This window comes from Nelumbo lutea, chromosome 1, assembly GCF_056320005.1.
Source record: "Nelumbo lutea isolate HS-2025 chromosome 1, American lotus-T2T, whole genome shotgun sequence".
Lineage (NCBI taxonomy): Eukaryota > Viridiplantae > Streptophyta > Magnoliopsida > Proteales > Nelumbonaceae > Nelumbo > Nelumbo lutea.
Genome location: NC_142684.1, coordinates 86,384,773 through 86,411,887, shown reverse-complemented (window position 1 = coordinate 86,411,887; position 27,115 = coordinate 86,384,773). Strand labels below are relative to the sequence as shown.

Here is a 27,115-nt window from a genome sequence, read left to right as displayed (position 1 = left end):
TGTATCAAATATATGAGAGTATATTCGAATTCGAATTCAAAACATGTTTTTGAAAATCTGACGGATCTTTATCGGATTAAGTTCAATCGGATTTTCTTAACGGATAGAATTGGATCGGATCCATTTGCAGCTCTACTCACTACCTCACTACCACACCTAGGCCAAATATGGATGCATGTCATACTGCCGAGGCTGCATTTGTTTTCACTTTAACCATCTTTGGGGTGGCTGGCTGCCATGGGTATTGGACTACTGCCACCCAAAGGAGTGGTTTCATTGTACCGAGTACCATTGCTTCCAGCCGAGTTCGGCTTTAATCAGGGCAAACTCTGTTCAAGCAGTATTTACTGTCTTGCATTGAGAATGACTTCATACTTATATATTTAATTTCATGGGGAGATATTTCCAATGCAAAATTGGAAAAGGCTGTTAGAATGGTGTGAGCATGAATTTGCCCTGACTGAAGCCGGTCTCCTTTGAGCCTTTTACATCTAATCTAGTGTATTCTTTATGCTATAGTTTTGCAATGCAATTTCATTTGCACTAATACAAATGCAATGAGGTATGAATCTGATCGAATATGATTTACTTTTGCTTTGAGCTTCATTTCACTTTGCTTTATTTATTTTTAATTTAATTTACATCGCAAACAAATAAAATAAAGTGAAACTTAAAATAGAAGTAAATCAAATTTTGCAATCAATTTAATTGTAGTCCCATACTTTTGCATAAATACAAATGAAATTGCATTACAAGCAAAATCCTTTAGAGTTAGAGAATGGTAGGTTCTGTTGGCTCACGCCAAAGCATCCATGCTTTTATCAGCTTCATTAGTTGTCTAATTATGTTCATGCACTCAACCTAGAAACTATTAGCTTGTGGACAAATATTAATCATATATGCCGTCAGGGGCATATTTAATTCAAATTTGGAGTTGGGAAGCAATATGAGGGGCTGATCTTAGAATCTATATCTTATCTAAACTACTATTGAAAGTGTGTGAATGATTGTGTGAAACTTTTTTTTTATTAAATTATCCCAATTTTTGAATTTGGTCTCTCTCTAATTGTAAGGATAGAAATATAATTTGAACTACTGCCTTTTCTCTTCATTCAAATTCCTCTCATTAAATCTTATATTCAAGGAATTAATTCCCATAGCATTCATTGAAAACAAATCTTAATTAGAATACCCATTGTTTGGGTTATGGTTGAGCTGGTCTTGTATGCCACATTTCACCTTCATAGCCATCTTATCTCATCGGCCACATCAGTACCATGTCATATGGATAAGCACGACCAAGGCAAGAGAACATCATACGGATGAGGACAATTCCGCTGGGGATTAGGTCTTATCCCGAAGACCTAAGTGGGCAACCTCATCCCGACAACCCCGGAAGCCTCATCCGACCAGGACACGGATCTTCGGCTATAAAAAAGTAACTCCCACTCAAGGTAAGGGATTCCACTTTTGACTTTTTAGCACCCATACTATTGTTCTGCTCAGACTAGCACTGTTCTCTCAACTACTTGGCCCAATTGCCCTCGGGGAATAACTCCTCGAGCCTCTGACTCTATTCTTGGTTTTAGTTCTTGCTGTGCAGCTTCTTACTTTCACCTTGGCCTCGTCTAGTTAGCAGGATTATCTGACTACGATCTTGATTCAAGAACCACCTCAGACAGTTCTCGCACAAAAAACCATTCCAAACCCTCTTTCTGTGCAATTAAGAAAGATGCTAAGAAACACATTTGACTGCTTTATAGGCCGATCCCCATATCAAGGATCCCGCTCTCATTGCAGTCCCCCGCCGTGTGAGTTTCAGCACCAACCTCAGCCATAGGCCACAGTTGGCCCTGCCCAGTTCTAGGCGATGCAACAGAAGGTTGACCAGATCCTGACAATGATGTAAACACTGGGATCTACAACGCAACCTCCTTAGACTGTCTCCCTCTTGCCTCGAGGCTTACTGCGACCGATCCTCGCTAGGAGGACCCCAAAAAGTGTCAGTCAGAAAAGGATAGGGCACGGTTTGACCAAGAAAGGCAACAATCACCTAGGAGATCGAACTCCTCAGTCTGGTCCCTTGAGCGCGACAACTGCAGCAGGACACACCGCTCTGCCCGAGTACCAGCAAAAGAGAGGCTCGACAAACGGACGTCAAATCAGCTAGTCTCCATTGTCAAGTCCAATTCAGTGCACGAGCGGTGCGGCCCCGGAAACAAAACTATTTTCTGCAGAATCTGGCTACCTATCTCTGAAACATCTGCTTTCCTTCAATCCATGGAAGGCCTCCTTCTCAGTTTGCTGCTTTCCTTCAATCCTATCTCTGAAACACTCGCACTACAATTTCCATTTTCTGCTAAACCTCTGTTTAGCAACCCACGATCATGAACTCTTTCTCAGTTTGCCACTGCTGAAAGGGGGCTAAGCGTACACATAGATCTCCCTTATAAACAAAATCCGCAATGTAGGCCTTAAGAATTGGAAATGAAAATTGTAGTGCACGAGCGGTGCAGCCCTGGAAACAGAACTATTTTCTACAAAATCTGGCTACCTATCTCTAAAACACCAACTTTCCTTCAATCCATAGAAGGCCGAAAAGGAATAAGATTTTAGAATTTTATTATTTTATAAGTTGATTCAAGAAACCCAATTAAAAATTCCTAAAATGTCAACCAATTGCAGGAGCTCCAACAGGGTTTGATGAACCAAAATTTCTTTTTCCTTTCCCTATTTTATTTTGAAAAATTGAAGAAGAATAAAGGGTAAAATAGTCTTTTTTGTCTTTCTGCTAACATGCACTAACAGTAAGGGAAGTATTAGTCAATTGTCAAAAATAGTAGGGTAGTTTAAGAAATTTACCCTATTTATTTCTATTTAAAAATTGTATTATATAACTTAGATTTCATGGGTTGGCCAATTTGATTCGAATAGTTGAATTTCTTAGTCATCAATTGAATAAAGAATGATTTTTCTATTAAGTTTTAAAATATATGGGTTTATATTGTTAAAAGTACTAGACATAGATCTAATTAGTAGCATTTATTAGTGAAAATTAACTTAAATATGGGATTTAATAATTGAGAGTGAGAGTTAATACCTTGAATAAAAGAGTTAATGAGAGGGTATCATATGAGGTCAAAACCATTATTAATTGAAATTACATTTTCAACTCTCATAATTAGAGATGGACTAAATAAAAAATAGGGCTTTTTAGTCAAAGGTTCCACACCCTCATTCATACTTTTTATATTACTAGTAATTAAGCACATGCATTGCATGTGATAAAATTTTTCTTCATATTAATTACTTGAATTTTAGATATATCATAGTTAAGATAGAAATTGAAAATTAACAAAACTAACAATATGATTAAAAATAAACTTAAGTATTTATTGTTCAATTATGACACTATGGGCTTCTTTGAAAAGTTAGATCGCTAACCCACCATCTAGATAAGAAAATAGCTTTGCTTTTGGATTAGTTTTAAATTAGGAAAAATTATAGTCAGAGCTGATTGTACATTTAAAATTAGGCTACAAGTTGGTCCATAAACCAACAAAACTTTGATAACTAGCTCTATATTTCAATTTATAAAATCCCTTGCCATGTTATCAGAGGCTTAATTATGTGGTTGTTGCCAACATGGGACTCTTAATCCATATTGGACACAACAAAAAGCTTATACTAAAAATGCCCTTTAATGTTGGGTGATTGAAAAAAAAAAAAAAGGTTTTCAGTCTCTATCCTCTCTCTCAATCATCTTTATCTGCTCAACGGCTATGCGATTTGAAAATAAACAAAAATTGTTTTTGGTTTCTGTATTATGTTCTCTATATCAATTAATCTCATTCTCTCTCTGTCTATCGTTCTCCCTCAATCTCTCTCATTTTCTTTCTCGATTGATCTCCCATTCTTCCTTAATTTCTATCAGTATCCCTCATTTTTCTCTCCCGCTCCCGCTCTCATTTTTTTACTTTCTTAAACACTTATATGGTATTAATCAGATGATATAAAAGAACATGAGATCAACTTGGTATGGTTCAAAAATTATTGTATCAATTTGATAAAAATTCATAAGAAGCACTTGGCTATGAAATTTACACTAACTGGAGAACGATAGAGGTTGAGGGAGAAGGAGATATTGATTGAGAGGGAGAGTGAGGGAGAAGAATGAGAAAGATTGAGAGAGAACAATAGAGAGAGAGGGTGAGATGGAGGGAGAGAGAGGTTTTGATTTGGCTATAGACTGAAGCTGAGAGAGTTGGAGAGACAAAGGGAGTGGGAGATCGAGAGATGACTATGAGAGTGAGAGAGAAGGGAGGGAGATCGAGGAACAAAGGAAGTGGGAGAGAAACTAAAAACTTCTTTTCGGTATAGGTTTTTTGTTGTGTCCAACATGGACTAAGAGTCCCATGTTGGCAACAGCCACATAAGCCTTCGATGACATGGCGAGTGTTTTTCTAATTTGAAATGTAGAGCGGGTTGTTAGAGTTTTGTTGGCTTTTTGACCAACCTGCAACCTAATTTTAAATGTACAACCGACTTTGACTATAATTTTTCCTTTAAATTTCATATTTCATTTACATTATATAAAATATTTTTTAGTTATTATACTTAATTTTTGTTTGTTTGTGGTATCATTTGACTTAAACCACTAACCCACCATCTAAAAATAAAAATCGTTTGATTTCTAAGTTTACATTAAATTTTGTATTACATTTCCATCATTGATAAAATTATTTCTTATGTATAAAACTTATTTTTGTTTAATATAATGAATACACAATATTAGAGATGTACCCAATATTTTATTTTTTATAAATATATAACATTAGATATGTGCCCAAAATTTTCTCTATCTTTTTATTTTTTATTTTTGTGATTCTTTGTATTTTCTATTATTAAAAGCTTTATTATTTGACTATGGCATCATTTCATTTTTAGGTAGATTTTGAATTTGACGTTCCATTTTCGTCATTAATAAAAATACTTTTGACATTTTATAGTTATTTATTTCAATTTTTTATTATTTAATTATGACATTATTTATTAACCCATTTAACCCTAAATGATCATTGCTTACCCACCACCACGAGGGAAGAAAATGGTTTTGTTTTTAAATTACTTTTCAAAATATTTATTTTTATACTATTAAAATTAATACTGTGGGTTTAATTACAAGAATTTAATGATGAGAAAAATATATCTTAAATATAGGATTTAATGAGAGAGATTAGGAAAATATTTTTATTTCCAATTAGTTTTAAATTTTACATTCTATTTCCATCATTAATAAAAGCATTATCATACTTATTATTGTTAAAGATGTATGTTAAAAATGTTCCCAATTTTTTTAATTTCTATTTTTTATTTTATATATTTTTTAATTTTATTATTTAATCATGACAACATGGATTAACCCATTTGACCCAAAATGATTTAATTTCTTACCACACCCAAATGAAAATATTATTTTTGCTACGTATATTTTAAAAGTATAAGCTTTTATGTAATTGGAATTATTAATTTACTAAGTGTGGATTTAATTAATAGAACTTAATGATGAAAAGAAACAAAAATGACTTAAATATATGATTAAATGAACATGAATGCAAGTTAATAACTTAAATGTTGGATTTATTGAGATAGAATTTAATGCTTTGAATATCTTTAAATTACCTTTTTTCAACTCATTTAATATCAAGAATTGATTACCTTATTTGCCCTCATTTTTATCAATAAATTTAAATATAGAGGGGTAAATTTTTTCCTTAGAAAATTCCAAAAATATTCTTAAGGCCATTCATACTATATATATATATATATATTACACAAAAGTTCCAACTTCATGTGGATTGCACATGGAAATTTTAAATTACAATTATTATTATTTTATTATTATTATTATTATTATTATTATTATTATTTTCCAACTTCATGTGGATTGCACATGGAAATTTTAAATTACAATTATTATTATTTTATTATTATTATTATTATTATTATTATTATTATTATTATTATTATTATTGTTGTTGTTGTTGTTGTTGTTGTTGTTGTTGTTGTTGTTGTTGTTGTTATTGTTATTGTTATTATTATTATTATTATTATTATTATTATTATTATTAATCTTTGCTTTTAAATCAATATTAAATTATATATTCCATCTACATTATATATTTTTGTTTGATAATATAACATTAGAGATGTATATATATATTTTTATAATTTTTATATTCTTTTGATTATTTGTACTTTTTTTTTACTTTTTAAAGATTTATTATTTCAGTGTGACATCATCAGTTAATCCATTTGACCTAAACCAATAACCCACCACCTGAAAAGGATAATAATAGTTTTTTTTTCTCAAAAAAAGAAAGGAAAATCATTTGATTTTTAGGTTGACTTTAAATTTTTATTACATTTACATCATTGATAAAATTAATACTTATGTTTGTTCAATATAATGAATGTATAATATTATAGATGTACCCAATATTTTATTTTTTTATAAATATACATTAGATATATGTCCAATATTTCATCTAATTTTTTTTCTTTTTGTGATTATTTTTATTTTTTATTTTTAAAAATTTTATTATTTGAATATAACATCATTTAACTATGGGAAATTCCTTAAAGTATCCCTAAGCTTTAGGAAATTGACTAACTCTACCCTTATTGTTTACTAGACTTGTTCATGGGCTAGGCCGGGCCGGGCTTTTACTCATTAACAAGATTTTTTCAGGCCTGAGCCCGACCCTCTTAAAAAGCCCGAAGCTTGGGCCCGAGCATGAAGCCCGACCTAACAATTATTTTTTTTTCACTTTTATTAAAGATTGCATCGTGAGTTCGCTAGAGTTCACTGGTGGCGCGGGTGTTCACTGGTGAGAATGAGTTCGCTTGAGTTCATTGGAGTTCACTGGTGAGAATGAGTTTACTTGAGCACATTGGAGTTCACTGGTGGTGCTGGTGTTCACTAGTGAGAATGAGTTTGCTTGAGTTCACTGGTGGCACCGGTGTTCACTAGTGAGAATGAGAACATTGAGAAGTGAGAAGATGGGGGTGGGGGGGGGGGAGAGAGAGAGAGAACTCACCGTCGATGTTCACTAGTGAGAATGAGAACATTGAGAGAGAGAGAGAGAGAGAGAGAGAGAGAGAGAAAGAGAAAATTCACCGCCGTAGTTCACTGGTGGTGTCGGTGCTGAGTTCACCTCTGAGACGGTTTGTAAGTTCTTGAGAGTTGAGACCTAAGAGGCTGAAACTTGAGGTTGGGAAATTGAGAATGAGATGAGTGAGTAGTTGATTTAGGATTATTAGTGTTTAAAGGGATATAAAAGTCAGGTCGGGCCGGGCTTTGTGACAAATCCCGAGCTCGGGCCATAAAATAGTTGGGCTCATGCTTTTAGGCCCGATGTCAAGCCTATAGGCTAAGGTCCATGCGCAAGTCCGTTCGAAGGCTGGGCCGGCCCGTCGGGCTACTCGGCCCATGAACAGGTCTATTGTTTACATATTGTATTAAAGTACCCTTAAGTTTTTTGACAATTGTCTAAAACCTCCCCTATCATTAACTTTTCGTTACACTCATTCACATGTGACATCACATGACTGATATATTTTTCAAAAATTCCTAAAATACCCTTTATTGTCTTTTGTAGTGATTTTTGGGTTCCAACAAACCCTACCCTGTTCGGACGATTGTGAGAGAACTTGATAGCAGCAGTCCCTTAGCCCCCAAAAGACCAAATCTCTCTCTCTCTCTCTCTCTCTCTATATATATATATATATATATATATATATATATATATATCAACTATGTTCTTTATTTCTGTTAGGGTAAAATACAAAAACCTCCCCTATAGTTTCAGTGTAACAAATAACTCCCTTGAGCTTTTGAGAAACTCAACAAAACCCTACCTTTCCATCACTGATTCATGGAAAATGTCAATATTTATGAAATTATCCCTGAGGCATCATTTAAAGATTTCAGAAAATAACATATTTGCCTAACATCTCACTCAAATTTACTATTCTTTTTTGTCAGAGCAAAAGAACGTAAACCCTAACACTTGCAGCGAGCCATTGCTCACAATGTTCGACTTCTCGGAATATTCCATTTGTTTTCCAGCAACTGCTCTTCACCGGTGACTATTCTTTACCGGTGATTTAAAATAAACATACAACTTCGACTATTCTTCACCAATGAATATTCCATCCGTTTTTTAAAGCTTCAACTGTTCTTCATGGGAATATTTCATTTCTTCCCTAGAGTCAAGGATTCAAGTGAATCTAGAGGTCTAAACCTCTTCAAGATATTTAGCTATATGCATAAAGTGTGCGGATATGCTTTTAGAATCTTTTCTATCAGCTTCGAAGATTATTTTGCAGATATAGCCATGCTCTGATGATATTAACCTTGAATATCCATTGCTCTTTCAAAATTTAAGATAAATTGCACTCCAGACACACACTTTTGCTTTTCACTCTTGGGAAGAAATGAAAGAAGCAACCATTATTATTAATGTTGTATAGATTAAGTAAAATAGTGGGAAACTGAGAGCTGGGAAAACGGTTCAGCATCAACTGTTCAATACTTCAAGTACGTGCAAAAGATACAGAACAGTTGACTCCCCTCTGGTCTTTATTCTAGGCTTTCAGTACCCATGTTGATCTGTATATTAAGTTATTAACATGAGCAGCCAAAGCAAGGAGCTCTTTTTCCTCCTCAGTTCATTTGAAGAAATTGTACATCTGGGTTCATCTCTGCAAATTGACATACCTGTATAAAGAAAAAGAACAAAACAAAAGTTTAGATTTAAGCCCGTGAAACCCTTTTCTTTGATTTTGGTATCGAATTTCAACTTTGGAAGAAGAAAATAAAGAAAAGAATGGCACTAATATTTGCTTCCTTATGATGAATAATGGTAGAGATTAATCATACCGTCAGATGGAAAGCTTTGCATCCTCCACAGCCTGGAGAGAAGAAATCCACAATAACAAAGTTTATCTCTTGCTAGGGATCAGGGTTTAAAGGGTTAGAAGATTAAGAGAGTCGATGTTCTTTTGGGGTTTCACTCTTCTTGAGATGATGGATATATTTCGAACATGGCTCCTCTGAGTCATCTATCTTAGGGTCGATTGGGTGTTTTGTTGAGTTTAAAACGGGGTTATTTGAGTAATATTGTCTGTAAAACAAATTACAAAATGGTAAAATTGGTATATAGAAAAAATTGATGCATCAACTTAACGTTTTCCGTCTAAATCAGTGAGGGAAGGGAGGTTTCTGTTGAATTTCTCAAATGTTCAAGGGAGGTATTTGTTATAATGAAACAATGGAGGAGGTTTTTATGATTTTTAAAAGCTTCAGGGAAGGTTTTTGTATTTTACCTATCTCTTATCTCATTCCAGAAATCCATAACCAAACTTGACACCAATCTTCTTAGCTAGCACTGGATGACCATTCCGGCTATTACACCGTTTGACAATAAGAAAAAACAAAACCAAATATTAACTCTAGGGCCAAAAATTATCACAATTCGAGTTAGGTTTCTGCAAAGGCAAGCAGCCAAGCATAGACGGAATGACCTATTGCAAATACTGGAATTGGAAAAACCAACCCTTAAGCACTCCGTTGATCATGTTACCACTTACCACTTAGCTCAACCACCTCTAACTGGGGTGTCTCTTGAAACAAAAATTGCAATAGAAGCCTAGATAACGTAACCATCTCCAATAGATTGGAAGGTAGTTTAAGTAGAAAACTAGCTAGTGAGCTTGTTGAAAGGTGGTTTGGGGGAGGCTTCTGGTTAGGGGGTTGTGGGAAATGTCCAAAGAACTGAGATGTAAGTTGGTCAAAAAATATAGGGAAAAGTACGAGCAGGCCCATTGCAGAAATCTGAACACCAGGCCAGCCCATACAGAATTTACAATGACTCTCAAATTCAACTTTTGAAATTATAAGACCAATTCCCACGCCATGTAAGCATCACACTTTTACCTATGCTTTTCCTGTGAGGTGGCAATCCAACTCGGATTACATGTCACAATAATATTTATTTAAATTTGAAATTTACCTTTAAATTGCAAAGACTAAAATGACCCTATTAGGGCCCATGACCATTGTTCTCTCCCGCCCTCCCTATTCTCTATTTTGTTCTCTCACACTCTCAACTCTCTTCTCTTCGACTACTTCTCCAACTGCAACTTTCGTTTTCTCACACTTTCAACTCTCTTCTCTTCGACTGCTTCTGCAATTGCAACTGCAAGTTCTCCTCCCCAACATCGCTCCTCTTTCCCACCCTCATTTTCTCCTCCCTCGCTCCCCCTCATTCTCCCCAACGGCGTTCCTTTCCATCTTTAACCTTCGTCTTCTCAGACAAGCGTTAGTAGAGGACAACTCCAAAGTTTCCTTCTTTCTCCATTAAATTAAATTTTTGAGGAACAAAACCCTAGCTTCCATGGCTTCCAAGAAGAAGGCATCCGAAGGTATCTCTCTATTGTCCATGCACAATGACAAAGATGAGGACATGGAGGATCTCGATGAAGAAGAAGAAGAAGGAGAAGATGTAGAAAACAAAGAAGACGCGGTTGTTTCTGCATCTGCCCCTGAAGCCGCTACTACTCCTCAGTATGAAGCTTCCCTTCCCAACGATAATTCGACCCCCCAAAGCGATAGGGCTGTAGCAGCCCCAAACGTCACTTCCACCCTCACCGTTTCAGCAGGTTCCACCTCCATAGCATGCCAATCTTTCGGATGGTCAGGGAATGAAAAAAGGGTCTTTGGCAATCGTCGATTACACCGAAGACGAAACCACTATGTCTCCCGAAGCTAAGGTATTTGGTTCCTCAATATTTATAACCACAGATAGCTTTTAACTTGATTATTTGTTTAATTAAGAACTGAATCATCGGTAAAGAGATCGTTGAGAAATTTAATTTGTAGAAATTTATTTATATTCATGAATTCACCCACTTGAGGTTAGAGCAGAAATCATATCTGCAATTGTAGAATTGAGATCCATTTACTGTGGTTGTGATGTTAATTTGTTCCATAAGAAGTTTAGGATAATTCCTTCTATTTACTTATTGAACTATATTCCTTGTATTTTGTCCTATTTCAACTATTTTTGAAACCTTTAGATGGTAAAGCTTCATCCATGGTTCTATTTACACTTATCCAAAAGTGTTTAGTATATAATCTATAATTCTATACATTAAAGAATTTTAATTTACACAAAAAATCAATCCAATTGATAGAATTAACCAACTATAAGAATGATTCATTTTGAACAACTGTTTTCAAAACCAGACCGAATCAGATAGTCGGACTGGAAAAACCGGGAACTGGTCACTTGACCGGTTCCATTTTCCTCCAAAACTGTTTTTCCCCCAACCTGGAGGACACAACAAACCTGGAAGACACAAAGAATTTTAAGGGTTCATGCTAGTAAATGGAGGTTGATCCCTTAAAAGTCGAGCTACTTTTAGAACCATCAACCTATAGGACACAACAAACCTAGAATTACACAAAATCTTCTCAAATTGGTGGTCAACCAAATTGAATCATCCACCAAAATCTAGTAAGCAACAATTATATGCTTGCAAAAATTCCTCATTGTGCTTAAACTTATATGGGATCAGATAAATAGGACCATGCATAACAATGATTGTCTATAGCTAATACAAATTTTGGAGTTAATAAAATCGTACCTCTTCTCCAAACAACCTCTGTCATATTCCAAAAAACAAACCAAGATATTGCTTTATTGTCAAATGATATTGCTTTTTTTTCTATTGCTTTTGCATGACGTTGTATTTCAAATTGTCATTTTAATTCTATCTCGGTAAAGTTTTACCAAGTTAGATGATGCTTACCAGGTTGGCACATTTGGCCCCATCTCTGCCAATGGACCATTAAGGTTTTTTTTTTGAAAAATAAAACAAAATTCATTTAAAAAAAGAATACCTTAGGAAGGTGATAAAGCATCACCCAAAGAGGAAATAAACCCAAGAACCCCACAATCACCCTACTGGTCCTATACTAATACCCCTAGAACCAAATGGAAAAATCTGATAATCTTTTCTCCAAACAACCTCCATCACAATCCGATAATACAAACAAAGGTATTGTTTTATTATCAAAAGATATGGTTTGTTTCCAAAGGCTTTCGGATGTCTTTATATTAAAAATTATCATTTTAACTCTATCTTGGTAAATTTTTACCAAATTAGGTGATGGTTACCAGGTTGGCACATTTGGCACCTTATTTTCCAAGAGGCCATTAAGATTTTTTTTTGATGAAAAATAAGATAAAATTAATTAGAAAAAATAATACATTAGGATGGTGATAATCCATAAAGAATTCCAAAAGCCCAACTTTGATCTCACAGATCCCATACTAATACCCGTAAAACCGAATGGCAAAATCTTATCATCTTTTCTCTAAACAAACTCTAACACAGTCCAAAATACAAACCGAAATAGTCCTTTTTTGTCACAAGATATTGCTTCTTTTCTATGGATTTTGCATGCCTTTGTATTTCAAATTGTCATTTTAATTCTATCCTGGTAAAGTTTTACCAAGTTAAATGATGCTTACCAGTTTGGCACATTTGGCCCCGTCTCTGCCAATGGGCCATTAAGATATATATATATATATTTTTGAAAAATAAGATAAAGTTCATTTAAAAAAATAATACCTTAGGAAAGTGATAAAGCATCATCCAAAGAGGAAATAAACCCAAGAGCCCCACAATCATCCCACTGGTCCTATACTAATACACCTAGAACCAAATGGAAAAATCTGATAATTTTTTCTCCAAACAACCTTCATCACAGTCCGATAATACAAACAAAGGTATTATTTTATTATCAAAAGATATTGTTTGTTTCTAATGGCTTTCGGATGTCTTTATATTAAAAATTGTCATTTTAACTCTATCTTAGTAAATTTTTACCAAGTTAGGTGATGGTTAACAGGTTGGCACATTTGGCACCTTATTTGCCAAGGGGCCATTAAGATCTAATTTTTTTTTGTTGAAGAATAAGATAAAATTCATTAGGAAAAAGAATACATTAGGTTGGCACATTTGGTACCTTATTTGCCAAGGGGCCATTCAACTGCTCATATATTGATGCTAATCAATTTTTATTGGTCACAGGTGGTGGTGCTCTTTGGAATGTATCAAGTGATTTGGAAAGGGAGTTTCAATCTACCTACAAAACTTTGTTCTCCCCGATGGATGTGGATGCAAAAGCAATATCATACTTTTAGATGTAGCATTTATTTTGATCTCTCTTAATAGCGAACAAAGATCATGTTCGATGTTTTTTTGACAGGCATATCATATCTATTAGGGATGATTTGTTGAATTTATTTTGCTAAATTCATATGTATAGTAATTACTGTAAATACCAAAAAAAATTTCATAAGGACTATTATGGTGTTGGTTAAATATTTTTGTACAACGGAGTTATTACTCGTCCAAAGAGGAAAAAAACCCAAGGGCCCCACAATCATCCCACTGGTCTCATACTAATACCCCTAGGACTGAATGACAAAATATGATAATCTTTTCTCCAAACAACCTCCACCACAGTCTGGTAATATAAACCAATGTATTATTTTATTGTCAACTGATGTTGTTTGTTTCCAATGGCTTTCGGATGTCTTTATATTAAAAATTGTCATTTTAACTCCATCTTAGTAATTTATTACCAAGTTAGTTGATGGTTACCAGGTTGGCACATTTGACACCTTATTTGCCAAGGGGCCATTAAGATTTTTTTTTTGTTGAAGAATAAGATAAAATTCATTAGGAAGGTGATAAGGCATTACCCAAGCGGAAATAAACCCAGGAGCCCATTAATGATCCCACTGGTCTCATATTAATACTTCTAGAACTGAATGACAAACTCTTATCATCTTTTCTCCAGAAAACCTCTATCCCAATCCAATAAAACAAACCAAGATGTTCCACCGAATGGCAAACTCTTATTGCAGTAGAGGTCAGTAAAGTGGAATATAATAAACAGTTGCACCCTAAGAGTTAGTTTTCAATCACCATAGTGCCTTCCTTTGTTTCCACTATGGTGAATTCAACCGCTTCCTCCCTAACATCTATGCTACATCTAAAAGTATGATATTACTTTTGCATCCACCTCCATCGGGAAGAACAAAGCTTTGTAGGTAGATTGAAGCTCCCTTTCCAAATCACCTGATACATTCCAAAGAGCACCACCACTTGTGACCAATAAAAATTGATTAGCATCAATAAGCACCACCACCTGTGACCAATAAAAATTGATTAGCATCAATATATGAGCAGCTGAAACTACTTCCCAATCTTTCTTTACAACTAATACAGAGAAACGAATTAGTACATAATTCAGCATGGCACAAAATAAAGTACAACAAGCATGTATATGAATTGCATTGAATGATATCCATTAGCATATCAAATTAACTTTCATAACCTAATACTCGGTTGTTACAAACTCATACTCAACCATCACATATCTATAATATGCCTATGCAAATCCCACCTAAGATGCTTAGAAACTCATACTCATATTGATAAGAAAGGGCCTCAATCTTTCTATTTAGACTCATCTAATATAAAGTTCACTATCTATTCAGACTCATCTAATATAAAGTTCACTATTAAACACTACAAACAAGAAAGGGTCTCAATCTTTCTAACTCATACCTCAATAGCACCGCATGCCTTGATAACAATATTGATAAGATGTAACTAATATATACTTGCATATTAGTGTTGATAGAAAAGCAAATAGCAAAAGTTCCAAACCATATTGTTGTAACTCATACACCACAAGTATTCTTTTTCCTAATGAATTTTATCTTATTCTTCAACATAAAAAAAAACAAATCTTAATGGCCCCTTGGCAAATAAAGTGCCAAATGTGCCAATCTGGTAACCATCACCTAACTTGGTAAAAATTTACCAAGATGTAGTTAAAATGACAATTTTTAATATAAAGACATCCGAAAGTCATTGCAAACAACCGATATCATTTGACATTAAAATAATACCTTAGTTTGTGTTATCGGACTGTGATAGAGGTTGTTTGGAGAAAAGATTATCAAATTTTGCCATTCGATTATAGGGGAATTAGTATGAGACCAGTGGGATGATTGTGGGGCTCTTAGGTTTATTTCCTCTTTAGGTGATGCTTTATCACCTTCCTAAGGTATTATTTTTTAAAATGAATTTTATCTTATTTAAAAAAAATATATATCTTAATGGCCCATTGCAGAGATGAGGCCAAATGTGCCAACCTAATAAGCATAATCTAACTTGGTAAAACTTACTAGGATAGAATTAAAATGACAAATTGAAATATAAAGACACGCAAAAGCTATAGATAAGAAACAATATCTTGTGACAATAAAAGAATATTTTGGTTTATTTTTTGGACTGTGATAGAGGTTGTTTAGAGAAAAGATGATAAGATTTTGTCATTCGGTTCTACGGGTACTAGTATGAGATCTGTGAGATCAAAGTTGGGCTTTTGGAATTCTTTATAGATTATCACCATCCTAATGAATTTTATCTTATTTTTCATCAAAAAAAAAAAAACAAATCTTAATGGCCCCTTGGCAAATAAGGTGTCAAATGTGCCAACCTGTTAACCATCACCTAAAAATCTAAGATATTAGGTATTGTACAAATATACAATACGAAAATAAATCCTGAAATGTTAAGGACTTGCTATTTGACAGAAAACATGGCTCTTGATAGAACATGACGGCATGATAGGTTTTGTGTAGCTAACCCCCAATAGTTGTGATTAAGATTGAGTCAAGTTGTTTGCATGACTAAGAATTTTGAACTAGTTAAAGTTCTAGACAAAGTTGAGAAACAGAATTTTCTTGAAAAGATTATAATGAGGTCACATGAATTGAACTCAATTAGAACTATCAAACATTGCCTTGATATAGGAAATGAATCACTAAACCATTTGTCAGTCATGGAACTTAGCTTAAAAGTTGAGTTGAAGTGCCCAATTTTTCTTTTTCTTTATTTTTTTTTGTAATAACCCAAAATGGATATGGAGTAAATATAAGCTATACATGACTAACCAAGGTTGTGCTTTTCAAATTAAAACTGTTGGATTAAAACTTGTAATTTTGGGGATTGATACAAGACAATAGGTTGAATATTTATAATACAGAAAAAAAAAATCTTGTGTTGAACCTTGTATCTTGGTTTAGCAAGGTACTGAAGATCCTTTCTCTGAAGGCTCCATTTGCTTTTTGGTAAGTTACTTACCTGGGTAAGTGTTTCCTAGGAAAGACTTACCCGAGTAAATGTATATACCCATGTTCTTTTATTTCCCATGTAAATAAGTCAATGACCATTTTAGCCATAAAAAATTGATATTAAAAGGGGCAATTTTGTTCGATTCAAGTGTTGGAAACTTTTCCCCCAAGTGGGAAAGTTGTTTACCCACCTAGGAGATGGGTAGTAAGTGATACACAGGAAAATAAAATTTAATGATATAATTTACATTAATTGTAATTATACGGGTCATTATTATAACATTAATAATAATGTTATTAATTATCATTATAAAGTTATTATAATATTAATATTATAATGTTAATTATAACATGAATGTTAAAAAATAGCATTAACATTAACATTATTAATGTTAATAATGTTAATATAATGTTATATTAATATTAACATTATAAAAACATCGTAATGTTATAACATTATAATAATAATGTTAACATTAACATTATTATAACATTAATAATAACATCAATGTTACTAATAATATTAATAACAATATTGTTAATAATAGTATTAATAATATAATTAACAATGATTATTATAATTATTAATAACAGTGATGTTATTAATAATATTACAATGTTAATAACATTATTATAATATTATAATATTAACATTATTAATGTTAATAATGTTAATAATGTTAAGCATTTCAATAATTAAGATGCGCAATAAGAAAAGTCAAAAGGCATCTCAATTATAGAGGCCTTAGAGACAAGATCGAATAAAGTGGCTCAAAGTTGTCTCTCTCTGGAAGTCTCGACAACCTCTATTTAAGGAGTTCTACCCCATTAAACTTGTCAAAAGTAGGTTATTAGGAACTATCTGCCAAACTGATATTCCCATCAAATTGGGAAAAGGGAGAAACTTCAAGATCCTCTAAAAATAAGAAAGATGACGATCTATCAGATTCTCGCTCAGTGAATTTTATGGGAGAAGAATCAAATGATGAATCAGTATCAGAGGATGAATCTATAAAAAACTTGGAGATAAATAAACTCTCCTATCATAGTAAAAAGCCTTATTATCTTAGGCATACCCCAGTTGATCTCTTATTCGAAGAGCTAATGAAACCCCAAGTTGGATATAACTGGAACATATTCTAGGAAAAGAATTTAGATGGAAAATCTAAATACCTAATCTATGATATGATACAACATATGATTATGTATGCATGTGCCCACAAATTGGCTGGTAATGATGAAAAGGTGATAGCAACAATCATCACAGAATCCTTTACGAGGCAATTAAAAGGCTAGTGGGTCAATTATTTCATTGATGGAGAAAGAGATTATATCCTTAATGTTGTTAAAAGGGATGAAGATGGTGAGAGAATCCTCAACCATGACCAATACCTGATACGATTATGACTCTAATCCTTAATATCTTAAGTCAGTTTGTAGGAAATTTCTATGACATTGCCGAGAGGATAAGGGAACAATTAATAAATCTTAAATGTAAAATTCTATATAATTTTAGATGGTATAATGACCTTTCTGCCCGCATTTGAAACAAGTTGGGGCTGAATGTTTTCTTGTTTTAGAAAACCTTTTAGATTTCTTGTATTTCTTCTCTTCCTTTTTATTCAGCAAATACTAGCGGGAGTCCAAAAATGAATTGTTTTTTTCAGAAATCCTGCCTGGAGTTGGTTAACCTAAGTATTTTGGACAAAAATATATCCTTGTACCATTTAAAATTAGATATAGTTTTACATTTAAGATTTATTAATTGTTCCCTTATCCTCTTAGCCATGTTATAGGAATTTCCTATAAACTGACTTAAAATATTAAGGATTAGAGTCATAATTGCATCAGGTATTGGTTGGCCATGGTTGAGGATGAACTAGAAGAAGAAGAAGAAGAAGATGTCTCTCTAAGAGAATCATCGACTTCCTCAGAAGATTGTTGTGCCAATGATGGATGTATTTGTAAAAATGAAACAAGTACCGAAGATGAAGAGTTAGGAGAAATCAATGTGTCAACCTTAGATGAAGAATATCTTCTTAAAATACTCAATGAAATTCCTAATGAGGAATCTAAGAAAAAAACACCTGCTTACAACTTTACAAAATAGAGAAGAAAAGAAAAAGAAAATAAAGAAAATACCAAAAAGCTATTAGATGAGAAAACCTTTTAGATTTCTTGTTTTGTGTGAGATTATGTGCTGTTGACTAAGAATCTACCCGTTTGTTCTATATCTCTATAAATATCAATATTAAGAAATATTTTAATGTTTGTTTTCATTATATTAAGAAATATTTTTTATCGTTATTTTCAATATGTTTTCTGCATAATATACTCATCTACATGTTCTTATTTTCATCGGCTCCATATCCATCCTTTAATATCCATATCATTCTTTTAACTTATCTATCATAACTCTCTTATTATAATATGAAGAAGTTTGGGAAGGCATCAGTCAATTAAATCCTATGAGCCTACAGAGGCAGACTTTGAAATTAATATGTTGAAAATGAAAGAAGATCTCCAAATAGACAAAGACCTTATTAGGTTAGATTTCAATGCACAACCCTTGAAAAAGAAATGGTTCTTTGGAAATTTCTCTAAAGAAGAAAGAGATCGTATCAAAGAGTTATGGTACGATAATATAAAAGAAGTAAAAGAAAATATCCCATTTTGGGAATGGTTTGCAACACAAAAACAGTTCAAGAAAATAAAACCTCCCTTTGAAGAATTAAATTTGTGTGTTACCGAAAAACTGTCTAAAGCCTTGAAGATTGCAGTAACTGAAAAACTGTGGAATCAATACATCTACCTTTGGAAGCAATAAATATAGGAAAAAATGAACTCATAGCTAGTCTAATAAAAAACTCAATGATAGTAAAAGAGTCTGAAAAGATCTCTCCAAAACATTGTTTTCAAATTATAGAACAAAATAATTACACAAATATATGCCTAAATATTTTAGGAAAACCAACTAATAGGATATAATCCTTATATATGATTTTAGATGGTATAAGGATGTATTTTTGTCCAAAGTACATAGGTTAACCAACTCTAGGCAGGATTTCTAGAAAGAATAATTCATTTCTGGACTCCCACTAGTATTTGCTGAAAATGTTAGGACTTACCTTAAGCAAATAGGGGGTGGTAGAATTCTTTACTCTAATTACTCATATGATTAATCAATGTGTTAACCTTAGATGAAGAATATCTTATTGAAATACTCACTGAAATTCCTAGTGAGGAATTTAAGAAAAAATACCTACTTACAACTTTACAAAACAGAGAAGAAAAAAGAAAAAGAAAATAAAGAAAAGACCAAAAAACTATTAGATGAAAGAAATGTAATTTCCTATAGCGGACTTATTAAAAGATCTCAGGTAGAGAATTCCAGTTAATGTATGCTCCCAAATTTATTAGGGATACCATCGAGGGGTTGTAATTTTTTATTCTAATGGTAATTTTAGAGTACCATTTTTGGTACTTTACTTTCTCTATAGAGTATATGAACTCTTCATCATCTCCGACAAACTCAGAGGATTATTGTTCTAATGATTTTTCTGATTGGTTTTCCCAAAATTTCTCTATAAGGTTATAATATTAATATTATGTTAATGTTAACATTAACATTATTAATGTTAATAATGTTAACATTATAATAATGTTATAATATTAATATAATGTTATATTAATGTTAACATCAATATAATATAATATATATTATAATGTTAGTATTATTAGTAACATTAATAATGAATTCTAACATTAATGTTAATGTTAATAATGTTATTAGTTAATAATAACATTAATTGATAATTATTAACATTAGTGTCAATTATTAATAACATTAATAATGGTAATATAATAATAATGTAACATTATTAACATTATAATGTTAATAACATTATTAATAATAACATTAATGTTAACACTATAACATTAGTAATAATGTTATTAATAATTAACATTAATTAATAATGTTAATAACATTATTAACATTAATAATGTTAACATTAATATTATTATAACATTAATAACAATAATAATGTGAATAACATTGATGTTAATAATAATATTAAAATTATAGCATTAACGTTAATAACATTCTTATAATGTTATAATGTTAACGTTAACATTGTAGTAATATTTTTATTAATGTATTAATTATAATTATAAAGTTATTAGTAATGTTAATAATGCTATTAATGTTAACATTATAATAATATTATTAATAACATTATTATTAATAATAATGTTAATAGTGTTATTAATAATTATTATTAGAATTATTAATAGCATTATTAAAATGTTATAATATTAACATTATAATAATATTTTATTAATGCTATTAATTATCATTATAAAGTTATTATATGTTATTAATGTTAACATTAATTAACAATATTAATAACATTATTATAATATTATAATGTTATTAACATTATAATACGGATGTTCGAGGCAATAACAGGTCCATGATGCCCTTAGATATTCTGGGTCGCACACGCGCTACGTTGATGTATTCAATGAATATATAGCCTTGGCACAGGCCGAGTAATCTTTGAAAGATTCATCGTTATGGGGATAAATCATTGCAATTGTTGATCTTCAACGAGGAATTCCTAGTAACTGCGAGTCATCTACTCGTGTTGAATACGTCCCTGCCCTTTTTATTTTAAATATTTTTTTTAAAGTATGATGCCTGTTTTATTGGAATGAGACATGGAAGTTAAAATAATAGTTCTTTTACCGATACCTTTTCTTGGAAGCCTGAACTTATGAACCATTTCTTAATTTAAAAATAAAAAACTATGAATTCAAACTTCCCTGATCTCGACAAAATGACAAAAATAGTAGTTCTTGATGGTGTAAGTTATCCACTTATCTTGAGCTTAGTCTAATCTTCTACATGTAGTTGTTGAACACAATCGCTAAAAATCAATGTATCATGTCCAAAAACTGTGGTATCTGATTGATGATTACACAAATTGTATAGTAGATCCTAACTCATTTCCCTCGCGTGCATTGCCGAACACACGTTACCCGACAAAGCAAGTTTTTTTATCATATCGCACCGCCCGAGCCGCATGTCCACGTGGCAAAATAAACACTTCTTTTAAGAAGGGTAGGTAGTTGGATTCTGAAACGACTTCTACAAGGAGGAGCGGTTGGGAGTCTCGTTTCTGGTTTACGGTTATGGGTTTCTGGTTCTCTTTTGCCCAAATTAACTAGATCATTTGTCAGTTATCGAAAATACCTTTCCTCCTATTTAACTCACTTCTGACTCGTGCCCCCTCTGCTGGCTGCCAACCATTAGAAATGAGATAAATTCTTAGAATTACAAGGGCATAAGGGTCATTTTGATTAAAAAAAGAGATTAGTTGGTTAGAGAATCTAAAAATCGATTGGAGGTCCAAAGAAGTCAACAGGCATAAGAGAAGATGAGAAGATATAAAAATCCTCGCCTCGGATTGATGTATGAATATTTGTTGCTTTTGTCGTTGTGTTTGCTTTAAAGAGGAGTGTTTTGATATTTGAATTGAAGACTGAAATTGGGTCTAGGTTTGAAGAAAGGAGTTAGTAGAGAAAGATGGATAGAGAGATGGTGAGTGCTACAGGACTGGGATTCATGGCGGCTTTTGCAGTTTCAGGAAGTGTAGTTCTTATTGTTTTCCAACTGCATAAGCATCTTCTTTCAGAATTTATGAAAAAGGCTGAACTAGAATTGTGTGGTATGACTTTCATTCATTCATTTTTCTAATTAAAAAGTTTGGTTTAAGCTTTTTTTATTTTTGAAATTTGGGGTTGTAGAGATAATAATTAAATTCATTTATATGATTGAATTTTAATGGGTTTTTTCAAGAAAACATTAGATTAGAATTTGGTTGTTGGTGGGTCTTGGCTATATTTTATTTCTCATTGAGATATTTTTAATCTCTCTCTCTCTCTCCTCTCTCTCTTTCTATTGTTTTACAATTGATAGGATATGAACATGGGAGATGTCATGGTCAAGCCAGGAAGAGGGTCCGGTTTGCAGAGGATGTGGTGGAGCCATCATCCAACAACAAAGAATATCGACGACGACATTCGAGAAATCCAGCGAAAACCAACCATTTTCTGGCAAGGCATGACATCCTAAAGTGGAATCCTATTGGAGAATTAGAGAACATGCCACTTAACAGGCTGGCTCTCTATAGAGGGATTTTGGAATATAGAATGCTCAAAGGATACTCTCTACCATACTTTTGAAAGTTTCACAAATTGAGAAAGGGTATACCCCCAATTTATGTTCATCCAAAACCCTTGAAAATATTTTTTCCATGAAAAGTCAATTTTGAGAATTTTCTTGTAAATCATGTAAGGTATTTTTTTTACCATTTTCAATTGTAATTTTCTTTTATGAATCCCCACCTCAAATGTTTTAAACATTTCTATTTTCCTCTCAATCTTGTAACTATTTCTATTCCTTTTCCTTAACATTTTCCAGCCATGAAAAGTTCAATTTTAATTGTTTTTTTGTAAATATTCTATGGTATTTTATCTTTTTTATTTGTAATTTTTTTTAATTCCCATCTAAAGTGTTTCAAACAATTTCCTTTTCTTCTCAGTCTTGTGACCATTGTCATTAATTTGTTTCCCGTACAAAAGTATTAGAATTTGGAGATGTAAACAATAAAATGGAAAAAAATGAATAAAATAAAAGGGAAAATAGCTTTTTTCCTTTGAAACAATTATTCTTTCACCCTCAAATGGCTCTTAACTTCCAAATGCTAGATATGCAAAAAAAAAAAACTTGTATGAATCATAAATGTTTTTGAAAATTTTTAGTGGTGAAAGGTAATTTCTTTTTCAAAATTTCATAATATCTTATAATTTTTTCCTTTAATGCTTGAAAATATTCAAATCTATGATGATCTACATTAAATATGTCCAAAATCACATTTTTATGTGTTATGAGTAGATTTATGAAAATTTTATGAAGAGATTTAAAAAAAATAAAATAACAAAAAAATTGAAAATGTATTTTTTATCTGCTTAGAAAGACTTATTATGTTTTAGATCTATGGATTATCTATCATATCCATAGATCAATTGCAATTTCTTCTTTAATAATGTTTTTGATTTCTCTTTATAATTTTTAGAATTAAAAATCATTAGTAATTAATTATATTTTATAATCTAATCACAAGGACTGATTATATTATAGATCTATGGATGATCTATCATATCCATAGAGCAATTGAAATTTCTTCTCCAATAATTATTTTTTTGAATATATTACATAAAGTTTTTTTTTATTTTGAAAAAACTAAATAATAATTATTTAATAAGAAATAATTATTAATTATATTTGCAATTAGAAATTGTGCAAATGCATATTTTATGATTGGATAGATAGTTGGGTTTTCTCATCCCTTAAAACTTAAGAATTACAATTTATAAATTGTAATTAAGCATAGGGTTCTTTAATGAAATTATAATTAACTATGATGTATATTTAATGCATATTTACATAAAAACTATTAAAATATATTAATTTAATGCATGTACACCTCATACCTCATCGAGGCCTTATATTTAGTGTTATTGATGTATTTTTCTTACTTATTGAATTATTTATAGTGTTTCTATGCATATCTATGAATATCTTTTTTTTTTTTTTTTTTTTCTGATACACATAGGTATCATTAAGGTATATTCCGATACATTTGATATGTCTAATACTTTAAACTTTAGGTCAGAGGTAGGGGCTGCTTTGGTGGAGATGAGACAGGGACATGGACGGGAAGTGAATATATATATATATATATTTTTTTAAGTGGGATAGCTGTTTTATTGGAATGAGACATGGAAGTTAAATTAATAGTTCTTTTACCGAGACATTTTTTGGAAGCCTGAACCTATGAACCGTTTCTTAATTAAAAAAATAAAAAACTATGAATTCAGACTTCCCCAATCTCGACAAAATGACAAAATTAATAGTTCTTGATTCGGATTCCCAATGCATAGATGTAAGAGGTGCGAGGAATTCCCTCTTGTTGGTGTAAGTTATCCCCTTATCCTGAGCTTAGTCCGATCTTCTATATGTAGTTGCTGAACACAATCGCTAAAAATCAATGTGTCATGTCCAGAAACTATGGTATCTGATTGGTGTTTACACAAACTGTGTAGTAAATCTTAACTTGTTTCCTTCACGTGCATTGTCAAACACACATTACTCGACAAAGCAAATTTGTTGATCTTATCGCAATCGTCCGAGCCGCATGTCCACGTGGCAAAATAAACACTTCTTTTAAGGAGGGTAGGTAGTTGGAACCTGAAATGGCTTCTAGAAGGAGGAGTTGTTGGGAGTCTCATTTATGGGTTACGGTTATGGGTTCCGAGTTCTCTTTTGCCCAAAGTAACCAGATCATTTGTTAGTTACCGAAAATACTCTTCCTCCTGTTTAACTCACTTCTGACTTGTGCCCCCTTTGCTAGCTGTCGACCATTGGAAATGACGTAAATTCTTAGAATTACAAGGGCATAAGTGTCATTCTGATTAAAAAAGAGATTAGTTGGTTAGAGAGTCTAAAAATCGATTGGAGGTCCAAAAAAGTCAATAGGCATAAGAGAATATGAGAATATATAAGAATCCTCGCTTTGGATTGATGTGTGAATATTTGTTGCTTTCGTCATTGTGTTTGCTTTAAAGAGGAGTGTTTTGATATTTGAATTGAAGACTGGAATTGGATTTGGGTTTGAAGAAAGGAGTTAGCAGAGAAAGATGGAAAGAGAGATGGTGAGTGCTACAGGACTGGGATTCATGGCGGCTTTTGCAGTTTCAAGAAGTGTAATTCTTATTGTTTTCCAACTGCATAAGTGTCTTTTTTCGGAATTTATGAAGAAGGCTGAACTAGAATTACGTGGTATGACTTTCATTCATTCATTTTTCTAATTAAAAAAGATTGGTTTAAGATTTTTTTTTTGAAATTTGGGGTTGTAGAGATGATAATTAAATTCATTTATATGATTGAATTTTAATGGTTTTTTTTTAAGAAAATGTTAGATTAGAATTTGGTTGTTGGCGGATCTTGGCTATATTTTATTTCTCATTGAGATATTTTTAATCTCTCTCTCTTCTCTCTTCTCTCTCTCCTCTCTCTTTCTCTCTCTCTCTATATATATATTGTTTTAAAATTGGTAGGACATGGACATGGGAGATGTAATGGTCAAGCCAAGAAGAGGGTCCAGATTATAGAGGATGTGGTGGAGCCATCATCCAACAACAAAGAATACCGACAACAACATTTGAGAAATCCAGCAAAAACCAACCATTTTCCGGCAAGGCATGGCATCCTAAAGTGGAATCGTGTTGGAGAATTAGAGAACATGCCACTTAACAGGCTGACTCTCTATAGAGGGATTTTGGAATATAGAATGCTCAAAGGATATTCTCTACCATACTTTTGAAAGTTTCACAAACTGATGAAGCGTCTACCTCTAATTTATGTTCATCCAAAACCCTTGAAAATATTTTTCTTCCCCTTGACATTTTTCCCATGAAAAGTCAATTTTGAGTTTTTTCTTATAAATCTTGTATGGTATTTTTTTTACCATTTTTATTTGTAATTTTCTTTTTTGAATATCCACCTCAAATGTTTTAAACATTTTCATTTTTCGCTCAATCTTGTAACTATTTTTTCCCTTTTCCTTATCATTTTCTAACCATGAAAAGTTTAATTTTAAGTGTTTTTTGTAAATATTGTATGGTATTTTATCTTTTTTATTTGTAATTTTTTTAATCCTCATCTAAAGTGTTTTAAGCAATTTCCTTTTCCTCTCAGTCTTGTGACCATTGTCATTAATTTGTTTCCTGTACAAAAATATTAAAATTTGGAGATGTAAACAATAAAGCATCAGCCTCTACAAGAGGAGTTTAGAGAATGTATTCCAATTTTTACCATTGTCATTAATTTGTTTCTTGTTTATAAGAATGTTAATAATGTTAACATTATTATAATATTAATAACACTATTATAATGTTAACATTAATATAATATAATATATATTATAATGTTAGTATTATTAGTAACATTAATAAAATGTTACTAATAATTAATAATAACATTATTAATAACATTATTAATAACATTAATTAATAAACATTAATGTTAATAATATTAATGTTAATTATTAATAACATTAATAATGATAATGTAATAATAATGTAACATTATTGACATTAATGATGTTAACATTATTAATATTATAATGTTAATAACATTAACATTAAAAATATTAGTGTTAACATTATTATAATAACATTATAGTAATAATGATAATATTATTATTAATATTATTAATGCTATTAATATTAGTGTTAATATTATATTGTTATTATTATAGTTAATAACTTCTAATATTAATATTAAAGCATTAGTAATAATGTTATTAATAATTAACATTAATTAATAATTTCAATAACATTATTAACATTAATAATGTTAACATTATAATGTTATTAAAATTATTATACTGTTATAATGTTCAGATTATAATAATATTGTTATTAATGTTAGTATTTATAATTATAAAGTTATTAGTAATGTAAAGAATGTTGTTAATGTTAACATTATAATAATTCTATTAATAACATTATTATTAATTGTAATGTTAATAATGTTATTAATAATTATTATTATAATTATTAATAACATTAATATTAATAATAATGATAACATTATAACATTAATGTTATAATAGTGTTATTAATAATATAATGTTATAATATTAACATTATAATAATATTTTATTAATGCTATTAATTGTCATTATAAAGTTATT

The 27,115-nt window shown here is 31.5% G+C and overlaps 1 long non-coding RNA gene across 1 annotated transcript; it reads left to right on the top strand.

Annotated features, from left to right (window-relative positions):
* Window positions 1-21,585: 21,585 nt before the first annotated feature.
* Window positions 21,586-22,812, top strand: LOC148875884 (uncharacterized). The gene is made up of 2 exons (XR_016104894.1): window positions 21,586-22,021; window positions 22,273-22,812. It is a non-coding gene; the product is annotated as an uncharacterized LOC148875884 (long non-coding RNA).
* Window positions 22,813-27,115: the final 4,303 nt, after the last annotated feature.